Source organism: Trachypithecus francoisi, unplaced genomic scaffold (genome assembly GCF_009764315.1).
Source record: "Trachypithecus francoisi isolate TF-2019V2 unplaced genomic scaffold, Tfra_2.0 Lachesis_group3, whole genome shotgun sequence".
Lineage (NCBI taxonomy): Eukaryota > Metazoa > Chordata > Mammalia > Primates > Cercopithecidae > Trachypithecus > Trachypithecus francoisi.
This window is the reverse complement of record NW_022681468.1, coordinates 77,329,392-77,346,881: the sequence shown is the minus strand read 5'-3', so window position 1 is coordinate 77,346,881 and position 17,490 is coordinate 77,329,392. Positions and strand designations below refer to the sequence as shown.

Below are 17,490 nucleotides of genomic sequence, written 5' to 3'. Positions count from 1 at the left end.
ACACTGTATGTGCTCTAAAAATTATTAGTAACTTCATATGCATAAAAATTTTTTTAATTCACTCTCTCTATATAACAATGGTCAATTAAAAGCATACTTCCATGTTTTTGTTTCAACTTTTAACAGTCATACCAATATATAATGATAAACAATTCTTTTAGAATGACTGTTAAAAATAAAATTTAAAACTTCAGTCTGTTCTTACCTGTCTAAATGTTTATTTCTCCAGTTCTACGTTTTTAAAATAATGACTAACTAGTAGTATTCATGAAGTGTAAATGCAGTTCAACTAGGTGAAAATCTTTTTTAATACATTCATTACATTTAATATATGTAAACTACTTACTTGGCACTTCATAAAAAACTAATGTTTACTATTTCAACCTGTATATGGGTCAGATTGTTTTTAGACAACTATGTCTCTTTGACTTAAATAAACAGAGAATTTGCTTGCATTTGTGACTTAATTACATTTATTCTGCTCCCAAAATTATAAGTATTAAGTTGCCACAGTATGTCCACACGAGATATTTTACAACCCATTTGGAACTCAAATATTTTTTCATAATCAACAAACATTTACTGCATGCCAGTCAGATTTAGGACATCTCTTGGACTCCAATCAAATTATACAAAGAACTTAGAACTGAAAGAACCTCAGGACATGCTGGACAACTCTCTTCTTGCATAGGTGAAGAAACTGATGTACACAAAATGACTTAAATGCAGAGAAGAAGAGCCAAGATTACTGAATTTAGTCAGGGAGGTAATTCATATTTCAGGCAAATGCTTGGTGTTTTCAGGGTCCCTGTCTTTAAGTTATCGCCAAGTTACTAGAAAACTGGCTTCTCTGTAGAACAGTTAATAGATTTGATTTTAAAGGCATTGTTATGGCCTTTTATAAAGTTGTACTGAAACCTGCAAAAGGTCATGTCTTCAATTCCACTAAAGATACAGCACTATTAATAGACAAAAAAAAGAAAATTGGTGATATCCATAGCCCTATCTAAAGTTTGTGATGGAATTATTATGTTATCCTGATTAAAAAAAAATTGCTCTCCTTTGGTCAATCTGCCCCAGCTATTATCTGAGAACATCTAATCAAAAAGTGCTGGGTGACATGTTCTAACAAGAAAAGATGCAGTTGTGAGTTATTAGCTGTTGGCTGACCCTTTATTTACAATAAGGAAAAAAAAAACAAACTGCAATAAGATATTCTTTACAACAAGATAACCTTGAATTCAGCAATATTTCTTGGGACACTGGCAATTTTAATCTTTTAATCAATAAGGATATTTGTATAATCTATCTTAATTTTACTTTATGCTCAATGACATTAGGGAACAATCTTTTCATAAGAGCAAAGACTTACTATTCTACCTAATGAAGTAACTGTGTGGATGTCAAACCCTAGAATTCTATAGGAAACTTTACTTTTTTTTTCTATTACTTCTTTAACTAAAATTTGTGATTAATTGCCTTAATCTCCAATTCTCTTTGTTGACATAAATTCAACCACAGAATAAGCAGGAATTTAGGAGCACTTAAAATGAAGAGAATTTCCATGCCTTCCTGACTCCAATTTGACAAAATGGGTTTCTTTCTTTTGCTATTTCTTAAGATCTATTTATATCAATCCAATTATTAAAAATAGCATGGACACTTAAATACAAATTTGGCAAAATATTTATATTCAAATAATCTTAATATGAACACAATAATTTGTTACTCTCTCTTCTTTTGCCACACTAGAAAGACAGTATACCATTCCCATATCTCATAGAACATTTTAAATATTAAGCTCTCTGGTGCAAAAAAAGAGGTAAATAATATCATTGGTGGTAGTAATTCAGATTCTAGTTTTAATGAGTATCAATGTCAAATGTGAAAAAAATAATAGAAGGAAAGTGGAGTTTAAGACAGGATGTGGAGTTCATTCCTCTGAACATGAAATAAGAGGAGTCTAAGGAGGACCCAGAGCAGTAGGAAACTTGCTGCTTATTCCTGACAGAATTCCTGAAGGAAAGACTCCGAAACTGAAGAGAAGAATGTCTGTGTGGTCCAACTGAGAAGGTTAGACTAAAGGCACAAATCAGCCAAACTGAGTTTATTGCTGGGTTGACCATTGTTCTTTGGCCTAAGAATAACATAGATGCAGCAATAAGCTGATAGACCTGAAGAAGCCATTCTCGGTGGTTTTCAGTATTGATAGACAATTAATGGCTTGAAATTCTCCTACCTCCAAACTATGGCACAATCCTCATTAAGGCTTGGGAAGAAGTTTTGTTTCATCGTTTACTGGGTATTCAGGCTGTGCTGCAGGACAGAATATTACATGAGTGTAGCCAATGTTAAAAGGCAGGTAAATGCCACCTGGGGCGGGGGGGAACTGTATGATTCAAGGTCACTGAGAACAGACAACACACACACACCAGGCTCAAGAAGTGCAGCATCTACTCACAGTAAGAGAGGAAAGAGTGCACTAAATCCATCCCCTTGTAATGCATCTGTCTCTCACAGCTAGTGGACTATGCCACAGCAGTGTGGCTTTATATACTCCACTTGGTGCTGCAGTGGAGGGAACTCGACCTCTCCTCTATGGTATCTGAAAAAAAATTGTGGAGAGAGGACATGCCTGAGGACTCTTGAAACACCCACTTAAGCAGAACAAAGAACTACACATTGAGCCTGAAACAGCAAAACATATTCCCACATAAGGCCATAAGCCCAGTACTTCCTGTGTGGGCCCCCTTACCTACTGGTAAGGAAGGGTTCCACGCCCATTCTTACGTGGCCCAGTGGGAGTGAAAAGACTACACACAGGAGAATGTCTTTCCCAATATGCTTCAAAAAGCATAGCTGTATTACGACATCATCAATTTAGTTCTTCTGAATAAATTTGATGCCTCCTGCTGAAGTTGAAACCTAAACACATATTCGGAGATAGCTGAAGCCAATAACGAAATAGTTTCCCTCTCTAGTGTTTTTATTCTGGTATTTGATTTTACTCCTTCTTCTTTACAATCAGCTTCCCTGATTAAAATTTAAAATCCATTCTATTTTCCTAAATATCTTTAACCAGTGTCTGTTCAAAGTGCATGACTAACATTTATTTAAATGTGATGACCATCTACTTCTATTTTACTTCTTTTACAAACTTCTTGACATCTTCACTGCTTTTACTTCCATTACTTTTACAGTCACTTTTACTTCTCACCACTTCTCCTTGACATTCTGAAATCTGCTTCAGTTGATGTCGTTGGAAACTAATATGTCAAAAAAGATGTATTTGTACAAAAAGGCCACTGATTATATACACCCACATATCCTAAGAATGTTTTGCTTATTATCAGTGACTCTTTATAACTGTCTATTTTTCTCATTCTTCCTTCATCATCCTGTTTCTGCTAACTGTTGATTTTCAAAATGTGTGTGGACACACACAGCTATACAACTACACACACAAACACACACAGCTGTGTACCCAGACACACACATACACACACATCCAACCAGTTTGCCCATTTTGACTTAGTGATTTACTGTTGACTATTTTTATAGAAAAAATATTCAAGATCAACTGTGAATCATAAGTCTCTAAACTTATAACATAGGTTCACAAGCTCACATAATTTTATAGCCAGTCTATGCTAATTGCTTGATAGACTGAATTCAGAAAATAAATGGTTTAAATACTGGTAGTTTAAAAATAGTTTTTGCTACTTTATTCTAGGCTATAATTATTATTTGGAGGGCCTACCTATGCTGGTGGCAGTTACTAGTTATCAATAATTAAGCCCCTTTGGGCTATAAGGGATTAACCACTTCTTAACTTCCTCTTAATCATTTATCTTGAACTCTCTTGCTCTACCTTTCCTTTCAGAAAAAAAAAGTTATCTTTCTATCACAGAGCAATATTAACCACACAGGAATAGAAAATCTTCTCATTAAAGCTCTGAAGCTCATTAGAGAAGTTTAAGTTATTCTAACAGTTCTCTGATATTGTTGTATCCATGTAACGAAGAGTACTGACTTCCTTGCCAGTCAATTGTCTTGTAGGAGCTGACCTAAAAACTGAAGTACATGTCCTATGCTGTGTGGAAGATAGAGTTTTAGCTGATTTTATTAAAGCAAATAATTAAAAATTTATCTGCCAAAATACTATTCTTCTCTTCGTGCCATTACATTAGCACATGCTTGTAAGCATGTTACAGATATGCTTCATTTTAATACAACTGATGTGTTTCTGAAAAGTCAGGGAATGCAACTCATCTGAAGTACAGAGATTTCAGACTAAAGGAAATCTATGCAAAATACTTTGTCAACTGAAGCATCATAAGGTAAATAACTATCCCTTAATGTATGTTTTCTTGTAAAAATCATTGTGGTAGCACAAAAATAATAATATTCTACAAAGCTGAAAGAATATCAGCAAGATAAAATCTAGAATGTCAGAAAGGAAATGAAGAAAGCAAAAAGGCAGAAGAAATAGGACACACAGACTTGGCAATGTAAGGATGGGGACAGGGGAAAGAGAGAAACTCACCTTCAGAAAGCAAGCCGACCTAAAACTGATTAGCAAGGAATTTTGGAAATCATCTGAAGCAATGGTGAGCAATGACGGATGCCATTTAAAAAAGGGAAAAAAGGCCGGGCGCGGTGGTTCAAGCCTGTAATCCCAGCACTTTGGGAGGCCGAGACGGGCGGATCACGAGGTCAGGAGATCGAGACCATCCTGGCTAACACGGTGAAACCCCGTCTCTACTAAAAAAATACAAAAAACTAGCCGGGCGAGATGGCGGGCGCCTGTAGTCTCAGCTACTCGGGAGGCTGAGGCGAGAGAATGGCGTAAACCCGGGAGGCGGAGCTTGTAGTGAGCTGAGATCCCGCCACTGCACTCCAGCCTGGGCGACAGAGCGAGACTCCGTCTCAAAAAAAAAAAAAAAAAAAAAGGGAAAAAAGACTCCTATGTTATCTACAAAGTATAATGTTTACAAATGAAAGATTTCCTCTCTTATGCAGTCCCTGAAGTAGAAAAGGTATTCATGAAGCTGAGTATCAATTTTAAAATTGTAGGTCTCTCAAGCTAAATAGTAAATAGTATGACAAATGTTACTCATTTTTTATGTTCCATGGGAACTGCTGGATTAAAGAAGCTAAACAAGTGTAATTTTCCACAAGCTTTTACTTTTCAGAGTTTAAGTATGTTAGCATATATGGTGAATCTTCAACAGAAAGATAAAGCATTTCCCAAATGTAAACCACATAAATTTTTGCTAAAATTATTTCCAGGTATTAAAGATCAGAGTATCAAAAATTACAAACAAAAATTGTACCTAAATATAAATTAAAATGATATGAAGCATAATGACATTAGGACAGTGGAAATAATTCAGTATAACAACCTGATTAAATGTAATTTAAAATATCAAGATTTTGAGTACTTGTGGGACTGGACATAAATAGCTAGTGTAGAATAAAATGTCTTTCTTGACAATGCTGTGGAGAGGAGACAAAAGGTGCTACGTGTCAACTAGAAAAAGCAATGGTCTTGATTACTTCACGGGTTTTGAAGAATTAAGAAACATGCAGACAAATTAAATCTATAAGGCTGTTTGATATCTTCAGATTAAAATCTATGGGAAGTTTATAGTCACAAGTTTCAATAAGCTAGAGCAGGAAAAATAATAGAAAAGGCTTAAATCCCAAGATGTGCCAAACTTTTGTAGTTTTCTGGGCATATCCCAAATATCAGGCACTTTATAAAATTTTCTGCATTATTTATATGTATTGCTGCTTCATAAAACACAGTTCAGTATCATGATACATAAGCTGCATTATGAAAGCCTTAAACTTTTCAATTACCTAGACCAGATCAAATTTTAATGAACATGTGCCAATGTGATTTGTGATGTTAGGCTAGACTTCTTGTTAAAAACCTAGGTTTTCACTTACACAAATAATGGATAGTGAATTTAAAAAAGGAAATTTGATAAGGAGCTAAGGGGTTCAGTTTTGACTATGCTGGTCTGGAGGTGCCTGCGGGACATTAAGATGGGGATTTTCAGTAAGCAGTTGAATGTTCACATCTGAAATTCAAAAATAAGTTGGTCTAAAGGTAAATACTTCGAATTCATTAAGAATTTATGGTAATTGAAACAAAGGAAGTAGTGAAGACCAGTCAGATGGGCTGTTCAGATGGGCAATATAGAGTGACATGAGAAGGCACTAAGACAAAAAAAAAAGAAAAAACCTGAAGAAGAAAAACTTATTATTTAATTCTTAGAGAAAGATAACAATTCTGGCTCACGCCTGTAATCCCAACACTATGGGAGGCCGAGGGGGGTGGATCACAAGGTCAGGAGTTCAAGATCAGCCAGGACGACATGGTGAAACCCCGTCTCCACTAAAAATGCAAAAATTAGACAGACATGGTGGTGCAAGCCTGTAGTCCCCAATACTCAGGAGACTGAAGCAGGAGAATTGCTTGAACCCGGGAGGCGGAGGTTGCAGTGAGCAGAGATCATGCCACTGCACTCCAGCCTGGGCAACAGCGCAAGAATCCATCCTGAAAAAAAAAAAAAAGAAAGAATGAAAAAAAAAATAAAAGAATTATTTATAGAATGATTACTTAAAGCAGCCAGGCATGGTGCCGCGCACCTTTACTCCCAGCTACTCAGGAGGCTGAGGCGGGAGTATTGTTTGAGCCTAGCTTAGGCAACATAGCAAGACCCTATCTTTAAAAAAATGACTTAAAGCTTCTCTTACAGGAAAGTGCAGCATATTACTGGCTTTCATTTCAAGTTCATTTTCTCAGTACTTGCAAATAACATACACACACATGACATACACACACAGACATACACAAATGCAGACTTTATAATTGCGGTTATGGTATAATAATATCATGATAGCAACAACTTTTATAGAATACATACTATGTGCCCAGCACTGTCCTGTTTTATATACAGTAAATGATTTAATCTTCTTAATAGCCTGTTCCAGTTACTTTTTACCATGTAATAAACTACTCCAAAACTTGGTGTCTTAAAACAACAACCATTATTTTATGATTAATGAAAGTGGATCAAGAAATTGAGTTGGGTTAGAATGGGTGATACTAATTCTACACATGAAGTCAGATGAGATCACTAGATGCTGGTAGATCACATTCACCTGGTGGATGGGCTGTTATAAAGGATACCAGGAGGCTTAACACATGTGTCTCATGCCTTGCCTGGAATGGCCAAAAAGTTTAGCTCAGCAGGTAATGTTAACCAAAGAATCCACACATGCATCTCTGGCAAGAGATCCCATGTCTCATGAGTCTCAGAGTAGTCAAACTTCTTATATAATGGCTAAAGGTTCAGAACAGTCACACTTCTTATGTGGCGGCTAAAGGCTCCAACAGAAAGATTTTTAAGAGCAGCATTCAAAAAGAGATCAGCAAAAGCTTCAGAGCTTCATATGATCTAGCCTCAAAGGCCTCACAATATCACTTCCATTATAGTTTATTGGTTAGGAGTGTCACATATGCCAGCCCAGACTCAAAGGGATGAATATTAGACTCCATCTTTCAAAAGGAAGAGTAGCAAAGTATTTATAGCAATCTATAATCTACCACAGAGTTCTGTTAGGTATATGTGAATATTATCCCTTTTTACATATAAGAAAACTGAGTCCACTGTGGTTAACAAACTGTCAAGATCTGTTAGTCAATAGCTAAACCAGTATTTAAAGATGGTAATTCTAACTCCAGTGCCTTAGCTCTAAACTGCTGTTTTAGAAATGCTTGATTGTGTACCATATTCAAGGAGCTATTTCATTTGTTAATCACTAGATCCAACATAATTAGTAAAACTATAAAATATTTGATAACTTGAAAGATATAATTTTTAGAAAATATTAATGTATATAGAGCACTCATAAACTTAGCAGAAAATACAGGACTTACTAACACATAGCCCTCAAGAAGTTTATAATTTAGTGGATGGCATGAGAGGTATAAACATACAAAATAATTAAAACATAGTGTGATGCAAGTGCTGTAAAATAACTATACAGGGTCAGAGATGGAAAATACCCAAATTAGCTCTAATCTTTATGGAATGTGCTCTCTGCCATGAATATCCTCACAATTCACCACTCAGCCACACAGACCCTGCAAGGTTCAACCTCAAATGCCATATTCTATTGGAGGCCTTCCTGAATTGCCAAACTGTAAACAAGCACTCTATCCTCTAAACCTCTATTGCACACCGTTTACATTTATCTCAGGGTACTCCTTTACCACCTTATACACGCTTGCCCTTGTCTAATCTCTCCTCTGTTCTCCAGCTCATTTGGCTTACCTTTGACTCTTGTTTAGCCTGTAGCCTAAAGAAAAAGAATCAATAATTACTTACAAATTAAAATGACAAATGAATCTATTAAAGAGTTATTGGACATCTACTCAATATTTATTTACTGTCTACCATATGCAAGCACTAGAAAATAGCGACATGAGTAAAATGGCCAAGCGTTTACAGAGTTGACAATCTAGTTATCTATTAGATCTAAATCTAAACATTAAATTTCAAGGATTCACAGCAGTAGAGTTATTGGTAGTCATGATAATTTATTAAATCGAATTTAAAGTGTAAAAAAATGTACCTAACACAATTTTATTTTATTTTATTTTATTTTTAGAGATGGAGTCTCACTCTGTTGCCCAGACTGGAGTGCAGTGGTGCGATCTCGCCTCACTGCAGCTTCTGCATCCCCGGTTGAAGCGATTCTCCTGCCTCAGTCTACTGAGTAGCTGGGACAACAGGCGCGCACTAGCGCACCAGTTAATTTTTGTATTTTTAGTAGAGACGAGGTTTCACCATTTTGGCCAGGATGGTCTCGATCTCTTGACCTCGTGATCATCCCACCTCCGCCTACCAAAGTGCTGGGATTACAGGCATGAGCCACCGCGCCCGGTCCCGAACAAATTTTTAAACTTCATTCTTTACAACTTACAAGGACCTGAACATTCAACTAATCTTACAAGCAGGGCCTATTTTTTGTCCAAATGGGGTAAAGCTCTTCCCTCTTCATACAGTCATGTTGTTTGCAATTTTTTAAAAAGGTAGAACTGGTGAGTAGAAAACTAAGTAGTAGCTCAAGGGCTGAAAATTAATGATAACATTTGATTGCTAATAGCTTCAGCATATCAACAGTAGATCAATATCCTTATTAACACATGTAACTTAAATTCTATTTTACTTATTGTTTGAATTTATCACCACTACATTTTTTCATTAAATTGCCATTAATGAAAAAAATATATTTCCATTAAAATGTTTAGCACAGATTTGTAAAAATTAAATTTTACTATTTTCAATTCATGATGATTTTGTCGACAATGCTGTCCTTTATTTAAATGAACAACAGTAATTTTCTAATTTGAAATAAAAATGAAAATATTCAGGGAGTGATGTACACCTTTTGCACATAATACATTTTTATAATGGTCATAATCAGCTCTATTTTTTCCTCCATAAGTCAGCCAGAACTCAAAGTGACCTACAATGAAGAGAAAATTCACATATTAAATTCATCTTTTAAACAAAAATCTTTTTGTGTTCATTTCCACAGTCAGTGGACCCTCTCACAGCCACCTCAAGCATTCTGCTAGTTCATTTTCAAAAACGTCAACAACAAATTCAGCCAGAACAAAATATAAAATGATTATAAAATTTAAAAGGTTACTTTTTTCACAGATAATTGGGTTTTAGCCAGGTAAAGCCTTAAGCCAAGATAAAGAATTTCTAGTAGAGAAACTTAGACATCAGCTAGTAAGTGAGTATGGTAACAGGTGAAAAGAGGCTTTCTGGATCTACAAAACCCAGTATTGCATCAAAACATAAGTTTGGTCCTAATAGAAAATTAGAAAATAATCGCTATCCTACATGAAAGAACATTACTCTCTTCCTTTTAACTATAGGGTATCTAATACTAAATTGTAGTTTAAGAATTATTCATTAACAATAAAGTCAGCTTCGTTTAATTTCCCTAGTAAACTTCCCTGTCAAAGCGATCTGTACAGGTTATTTCAAAAGGGGACACTTTATAAGCTATTTAGTAAGCAAAGCTTTTTGAACCTAATTCAGGAAAAGGGGAGATTAAAATGTATGTTGATCTACTAAGAATGTATTTTTCTTTGCAGAATTAGTGGTAGAATCTGACTCTTTTCCTTCAAAGTGAAACTGAGTAGAAACAGATTCACAAGGCGTAGGTAAATCACAAGAGAGCTTTAATATTGGTCCTATTTTCCCAAGACCAAATAAGTTGAAGAAAATAAGAATGGAGAGACTCTTATCCAATAAAAGATTATTATTTTTCACCAGTATAGGCAGGTGGAAAACACAGTCTACAGAAAAATAAAGGTGGCATTATTCCTCCAATTTAAGGGTCCATTCAGAAACCGTATCAATTTTATCCTTTTCACAGAGAAAAGACTGCACATCAACAAGAAACTTCAATAGGATCAACAAACAGCACAAACCAAGAAGTGAAGAGTATTAGTTGTCTACCAAAAGACACTCTCCTTTTATTCCTGCATGCAAGACTAAATGGAATACTCCAGCCTCCTTTTCATAGTGGACTTCTTTTCTCCATGGAATTTAATGTGATAGGTGTCCCTTATGGACCTAAGTCTTAGGACCATGTATATGCTTCCATGTTATCTTTCCCCTTATCATCAGCTGGGATGGCAGGTGACCCCGTCTCTGCCATACAGAAGATGACAGTCCTAGAGAATAATACTGCAATCAATGGAAAGAACCTTAATTCCTGAATAACTTCATGGAGCAGAATTGAACCACTCAATTCGGATTGTTATGTAAAGGACAAATCAAGTTCTGTCTTCTTTAACTTACTGAATCCTCGTTCCCTTTGTTACACCCTAATTCAGACTAATATTTCCTCTGAAACTGTCAAAGAAATACCATCATCAGTATTTCCTTTCATTATCCTTGATCAATATAGGCCTGGCTCCAACTGGGAGTGGCCAAACATTCATAATCTCTAAATACAAGCAATCTTTGAAAATGCACAGCTAACAGGTATTCCTACCAATGTAGTCCAAACATGGTAGAACAGCAGTTGTACATAATCAGGTTTCATAATTCCACTTTATATAAAAATTTGGATAACTCTTACTGCTTAGGGGAAGTCTGGTGACCAACTTTTAAAAAAATACTTATTAGAAAGTAACATTTAGCATTTTAAAAAATCATCTAGATCTTTTTCAACAGGCAAATATACATAACCAGTCTAGATTTTTTATTTTATTTTAGGGTTCACATGACATCTAGGTGAATTGCTTCCAAATTAATTGATATTTCAGGAAATGCCTAGCTTTTCTTTAATAGAGTAAAATGTCTTTTGTTACCCAATTCAAGTTAGCTTGAGATAATATTCTGAGAAGTAAAAACAATTTGAATTTATATCTTGTTATAAATGATTGGTTTCAGAAGTTTATCTGAAAACAATTTTTAGTAGAGGATAGAGTGAGAGAAAAAGTAAAAATGCGACAGGTATTTCTTCAGATGAAATGGTATAATTCATCTACTATTCAACTTTGTTAGGATTGGTTGGCTCCACTGCAAATGAAATAGTAGTAAAAAGAAAAGAAATCAGCAGATAGTTGAAATAGCCAAGGAAGGGAGCAACACAGCATTGTTAATGGGAGATCTGTGATTAAATCTACAGGCTAGAATTAGCTAAACATTGAGTATACATGGGCACAAAGAAGGGAACAACCAGTGCCTACTTGAGGGTGAGGTGAGAGGAGGAAGAAGGTCTGAAAACTACCTATCAGGTCCTATGCTTATGACCAGAGTGATGAAATAATCTGCACACCAAACTCCCATGATACACAATTTATCTGTATAACAACTCCATATATGTACCCCTAAACCTAAAAGATTTTTTTTAAAAAATCAGCTTATATGGAGGCAGTTAACTATCATTTTTTTTTAGGATTTATGCAAGGAGCTGTTTCTTCCTCTGAAATGTATCCCACTTGATCATCGATAGCTGAAATTATTTTGTTAAACTGACAATAATCCAGGATATTTAACATCTCTAAGTCAGTTTTCCCATCTGTAAAATAACAAAAAATAACACCTACATTATAAATTCATTTTAGGGTTAAAGAAAATTATATACATGGAGTGTCAACAAAATTCCTAGCACACATTGAGAAACTTTTTTTTGTTTTTCTTTATTTTCATTCTTTTAACATTACATAAAATGTAAAGATTTTCAGAGATCCACTCTACAGCTGGGTGTGGTGGTGCCCGCCTGTAGTCCCAGTATTCGGGAATGAGACTGTAGTGCACTATGGTCATGCCTGTGAATAGCCACTGCACTCTACTAGGCAACACAACAAGTACTCACCTATTAAGTAAATAAACAAAGGTCGGCTCTGAACCTACGTCTTTATAATCCCCTTATTACACACAGCTTTCTATTCACAATTATTTTCCTTTCAGTGAAATATTGGCATTATTATGTTTATCAAATATTGCCACGACTAATTTAAGAGTCAACTTTCTTATGGTAAGTATAATAAAGGAGATGCTTTTGAAACTATTAAACTTCAGAGCTGAAGGGAGTTAAAAACAAATCTACAATTTCACTTTTTGCTTCTAAATTGGGCATTACCCTTAACCAATTAGAACAGATTAAACAGCAAGGATTTAAATCTCAGTTACTCTACCAAGTCCATCATCTTACAAAATTAACTATTTAAATGATGCATTTTATGGACATTAGCTCCACAAAATTACAAGAGAATAAAATATTTTCTTATATTTTCTTAATGAACAGGGACATTTCATTAAGACAAAATATTGCCTTAATGAACAGGGACATGGAACATTAGGCAAAAGTAGACGTAGACTAGACTTTAATTATAAGCTGTGCCATATTTTATTTTAGCATTTTTAGGATTATCACTCTATTATTTTCTGGATTTCATTATTCATTTGAGAAGAAAGATAACACTCTTATTTTGCCTTTATTTGCTCCTTTGAAGGTAATATATATTGTTTTATTATCAGTTGGCTGTTTTTAAGGTTGCTTTTTTTCATCTTTGGTTTTTGGAAGTTTTATTGTGATGTGACTACAGGTAGTTTTCTCAGCATTTATCCTATTTGGGGTTCTTAGCATTTCCTGTCTTCATATTTTTACTCAATTTTGGACATTTATTCTGTATTATCTCTTTATTATTTCTGCCTCATCTCCTCTCTGATCTCTCTGCTTTGGATCAGATCCTTATCACCAACATAAATTGTTTCAACAGGCTTCTAACTGTCCTCCTGGCCTCTAGTCCTTAAATATATCTTCTTTACAAGATCATACTATTTTCACAATTAAAACACTCAGTGCCTGTAAGATAAAGTCCAGTGTCCTTAGTAAAGTGTGTCTACAACACCCTCCATGATATGACACCTAGGAATTATTTCAGCAGGCTGGGCACGGTGGCTCAAGCCTGTAATCCCAACACTTTGGGAGACCAAGGAGGGTAGATCACTTGAGGGCAGGAGTTCAAGACCAGCCTGGACAACATGGTGAAACCCTATCTCTACTAAAAATCAAAAAGTCAAAAAATTAAAAATTAGCTGGGCATGGCAGCATGTGCCTGTACTCCCAGCTACTCTAGGGGGCTAAGCAGGAGAATCGTTTGAACCTAGGAGGGAGAGGTTGCAATGCGCTGAGATAGCACCACTGTACTCCGGCCTGGGTGACAGAGTGAGATTTGAGACTCCATAAAAAAAAAAAAGAAGAAAAAAAAAATCAGCAAAATGTGGCCCTACTGTTTCTAGTTTGTTACTTTAACCCTAAAACAACCTGCTGCTGCTTATAGTTCTGACTCAAATTCATACTAGGTATTGGCAATACATCTTATCTCTCCTGACACAGCACTAAAATAAAAACATAAATGCACAAAAATATAATTAATACATAACTAAAAAGAATGTAGAAAAGAACTTTTCAAAAAATGAGGAATAATAACAGATCTCTAACAACTGGAAAATGCAGAACAAACTACTAAATGGAATTAACAGTAAAGATCTAGAAAATAAAGTAGAGAACTCTGCTACAGTATAAAGCAGAAATGTAGAGTCAGAAAGCATGAGGGAACAGATGAAAGACCTATAGAAGTGGTATGGAGGCCCCACATCTGAGTAATAGAAATCCAAAAACAATGTGAATACAGAAAATGGAGAAGAAGAAATCAACAGAGAACTGATAGCATCAAATTCTTCCAAGTAGAAAGATAAGAGTAATTAAAGTGAAAAATGCCAAGTGGAATGATTATAGTAAAGACCCATACCCAGAGATAATCATAAAAGCTTCCGAGATTAAAAACAGGTTATCTAAAAACAAATGAGTTAGCCAGGTGGGCTCACACCTATAGTTCCAGCTACTTGGGAGGCTGAGATAGGAGGATCACTTGGGTCCAGGAGTTCAAGGCTGCAGTGGGCCATGATCACACCACCACTGCATTCCAGCCTAGAGGACAGAGTGAGACCCAGGTTCTAGGGAAAAAATAAAAATAAATAAAAGAAAAGATTAGTTTAAACTTATCACCAACATTGAAAATAGACCAAAACCTTACGGTTTTTGAGAAAATATTTTTGACTCAAAAATTATATACCCAGTTCAATCACATGCATACAGATACACACACATACACACACACACACCAGAATAAAAGCATTTGCTAATATGATATGTATTTACCACATACCCTTTAAAGAAAGAGTTCACTAGAAAAATAAGAAACAAACCAAGAAAAAAAAAAAGGAGTAAGATAATAAAGAGAAGAAAGAAGATTCTCTAAGGGTGGGTGGCACCCAGGAAAGCAATGAAGGATATTCCTGTATGGCAGTTCTAAAGAGTAACTGATTCGTATTACAGTAGAAGGATGGATGGTGTCAGGAGGAAGGCATGTAAGAAAAGACCTCCATTTGAGAATCACAGGGAGAATGTGTGAAAAACGCAATAAAGACACGTTACCTCTTTAAAACAATAATGTGCTAATATAGTGAAGCCAAGAAAGACAGAGAGAAAGAAAGAAAAGTTGATGGCTAACCTAAAGAAAATAAAGGAAGAAAGTTGTATAAAAGGCTATGATACAAATGGAAAGAAATTAAATCTCTGGCATGGTTTTAAGTAATTGACAGTGAGAAAAGAGAATGTATTCTGTCATAGCACAATGCATGACTCAGCAGAGTCATAAAAATGTAAATTTCCATTCTTAATTCATGGAGAAAGGGTGAAAGATTTGGTTGCTGTTTAATTTCAAAGGACAAATTATAATAGTCTTAATAAAAATAGGTTAGCTAATAAATGGTGGGAACTAAGGGAGGTAAAATAAAAGGTGGAGGAAAGAGTGGGGATGATAATATCTCATAATGTGTTAGGTTATTACTATTTTCACAAAAGTAACCTGTGGAAGTAATGAAATGATAAATAACTCTAAACTACTCAAAGTAAGTATAATATAATTAGTATCATGAAGGAATCACAAAAAGAAGTGCAAACGAAGTCTAGCCTGGGCAACATGGCGAAACCCTATCTCTACAACTTTTTTTAATCAGCCAGGTATGGTGCACTGCACCTGTGGTCCCAGCTAATCAGGAGGCTGAGATGGGAAGTTCAATTGAGCCATGAGGTCGAGGCTGCAGTGAGCTGCGATCGCAGCACTGCACTCCAACCTGGATGACAGAGTGAGACCCTGTCTCAAAAAAAAAAAAAAAAGAAAGAAAGAAAAAGGAAAAGAAAAGAAAACAGGTATTCAAAAGAGTTCACAGCCAGGAATCCAAATAGCTGTTGAAGAGAAATGGTTCTGTTATTTTTATCATAAGCTCTTCTAAATTATTTGATTATTATTATGTTTTCATGTATTACATTGATAAATTTTTAAGATAATTTTTGAAGACACAGATTAAGTGACAGTTCTTCCATAAAGCAATCTGAACACTCAAGTGGCTTTCTTCTATACTTCCACAGAACCCAGTATATACCTCCAGTGTGGCACTGATTTTATGCTATCCGTATGACTATGTGTTCATCTCCTCCACCAGACTCTGAGTCCCACTGGAGTAGGAACTAAATTTTATTCATCACTCTATCTTCATCACGTGGTATGGTATCCGGTACAGAGTAGATAATAATGAAATGTTTAGTTAATGAGTAAATAATCAACCATACTGCACAATTTATATTAAAGTTAATATTTAAATCCATTGTGGGAATTAATAAACATGTATCATATACACTACTGAATTCCTTCTTTACATCATTGCATATTTTAACTTTCTAATAAGAGTATAATGGGATAGAGATAATGTAAAGCTACATGTTTCCAAGCCACCAGCATTTTACCAGATACCCCAAACTTGAACCATTAATGTAATATTCAAAATTCTTCACAACTAGATTTTGAACATTATTCTGAAGTTGGTTACAAATCCATCTGGTTTGAAATCAACTTATCATGTTCAAAAATGTTAATATCCCTCACTAGCTCACAGCATGACACTATAAGATTTAATTTGGTATTATTTCATAGCAATGTTGCAATTAAAATTTGGTCCACATTGATCAGTAAAAGTTAAAGAGCAAAATTAATTAGTGGAAATAGTAAAAGGGCACAATATTAATATGATGACGCATCCAAAGTGCTTAGAGTGTAGGGAGGCACTGTTATTTTGAGATTATCCATGTTAATTTGCAGAAGAACAGATGGAGAAATCTGTGAATAGAACTGAATTTCAACACACAAAATTGTATGTCAACATTTTTTAAAATAATTACTAAAAATGATGACCACAAGTGAGTCTCATTATAGACGTGAAACGTCTGACTAACAGACCTAACAATGACTAATGACATTACAAATAAGCTGTGAAGAAAATGTACAGCAGCTGTATTAGAACTATGCCTTCCAGGTTGGTGTGTGGATTTATCCCAAAACCTAATAAAAACCCATGACTCATTTTTTATTAAAGTGCGTAAAAATTTTAGACACATATCATATCAAGTAGATAATTTTTTAAATTTAAAAGATTCTTCTGATAAATTTTATTTGAATACATAAGAAACAACATAATATTCAAATAATTCAACATATTTGAATAATATATGGCAACTTAAGATCAATCAAAGCAGTTGGTGACAGGGAATATTCTTATCTTTGGAGAGTTTGTCTGACTTTCAGAGTTCCAACATAAACCCAATCCAGAAATAAAATTAGAGAGTCTTACATTTGCTATTTATAAACTTCCATTACTTACATTTCTCTTGCTCTTGAGAATAAATTTCAGAATTACACCTAGCAGGTGTTTTGAACTACATTTTAGACAGATGGAACATGAGAAAGGGCAGAATAAGAAACCAATGTCAAAGTTATTAAGTATTAGAATGAACTATAGGATTTGGGTCTTT

At 34.9% G+C, this 17,490-nt stretch overlaps 1 long non-coding RNA gene across 1 annotated transcript; it reads right to left on the bottom strand.

The window, feature by feature from the left end:
- Positions 1–2,117: 2,117 nt before the first annotated feature.
- Positions 2,118–2,805, bottom strand: LOC117071365. The gene is made up of 3 exons (XR_004432261.1): positions 2,760–2,805; positions 2,462–2,605; positions 2,118–2,316 (listed from the first exon to the last, which is right to left on the bottom strand). It is a non-coding gene; the product is annotated as an uncharacterized LOC117071365 (long non-coding RNA).
- Between the last annotated feature and the right edge of the window lie 14,685 nt (positions 2,806–17,490).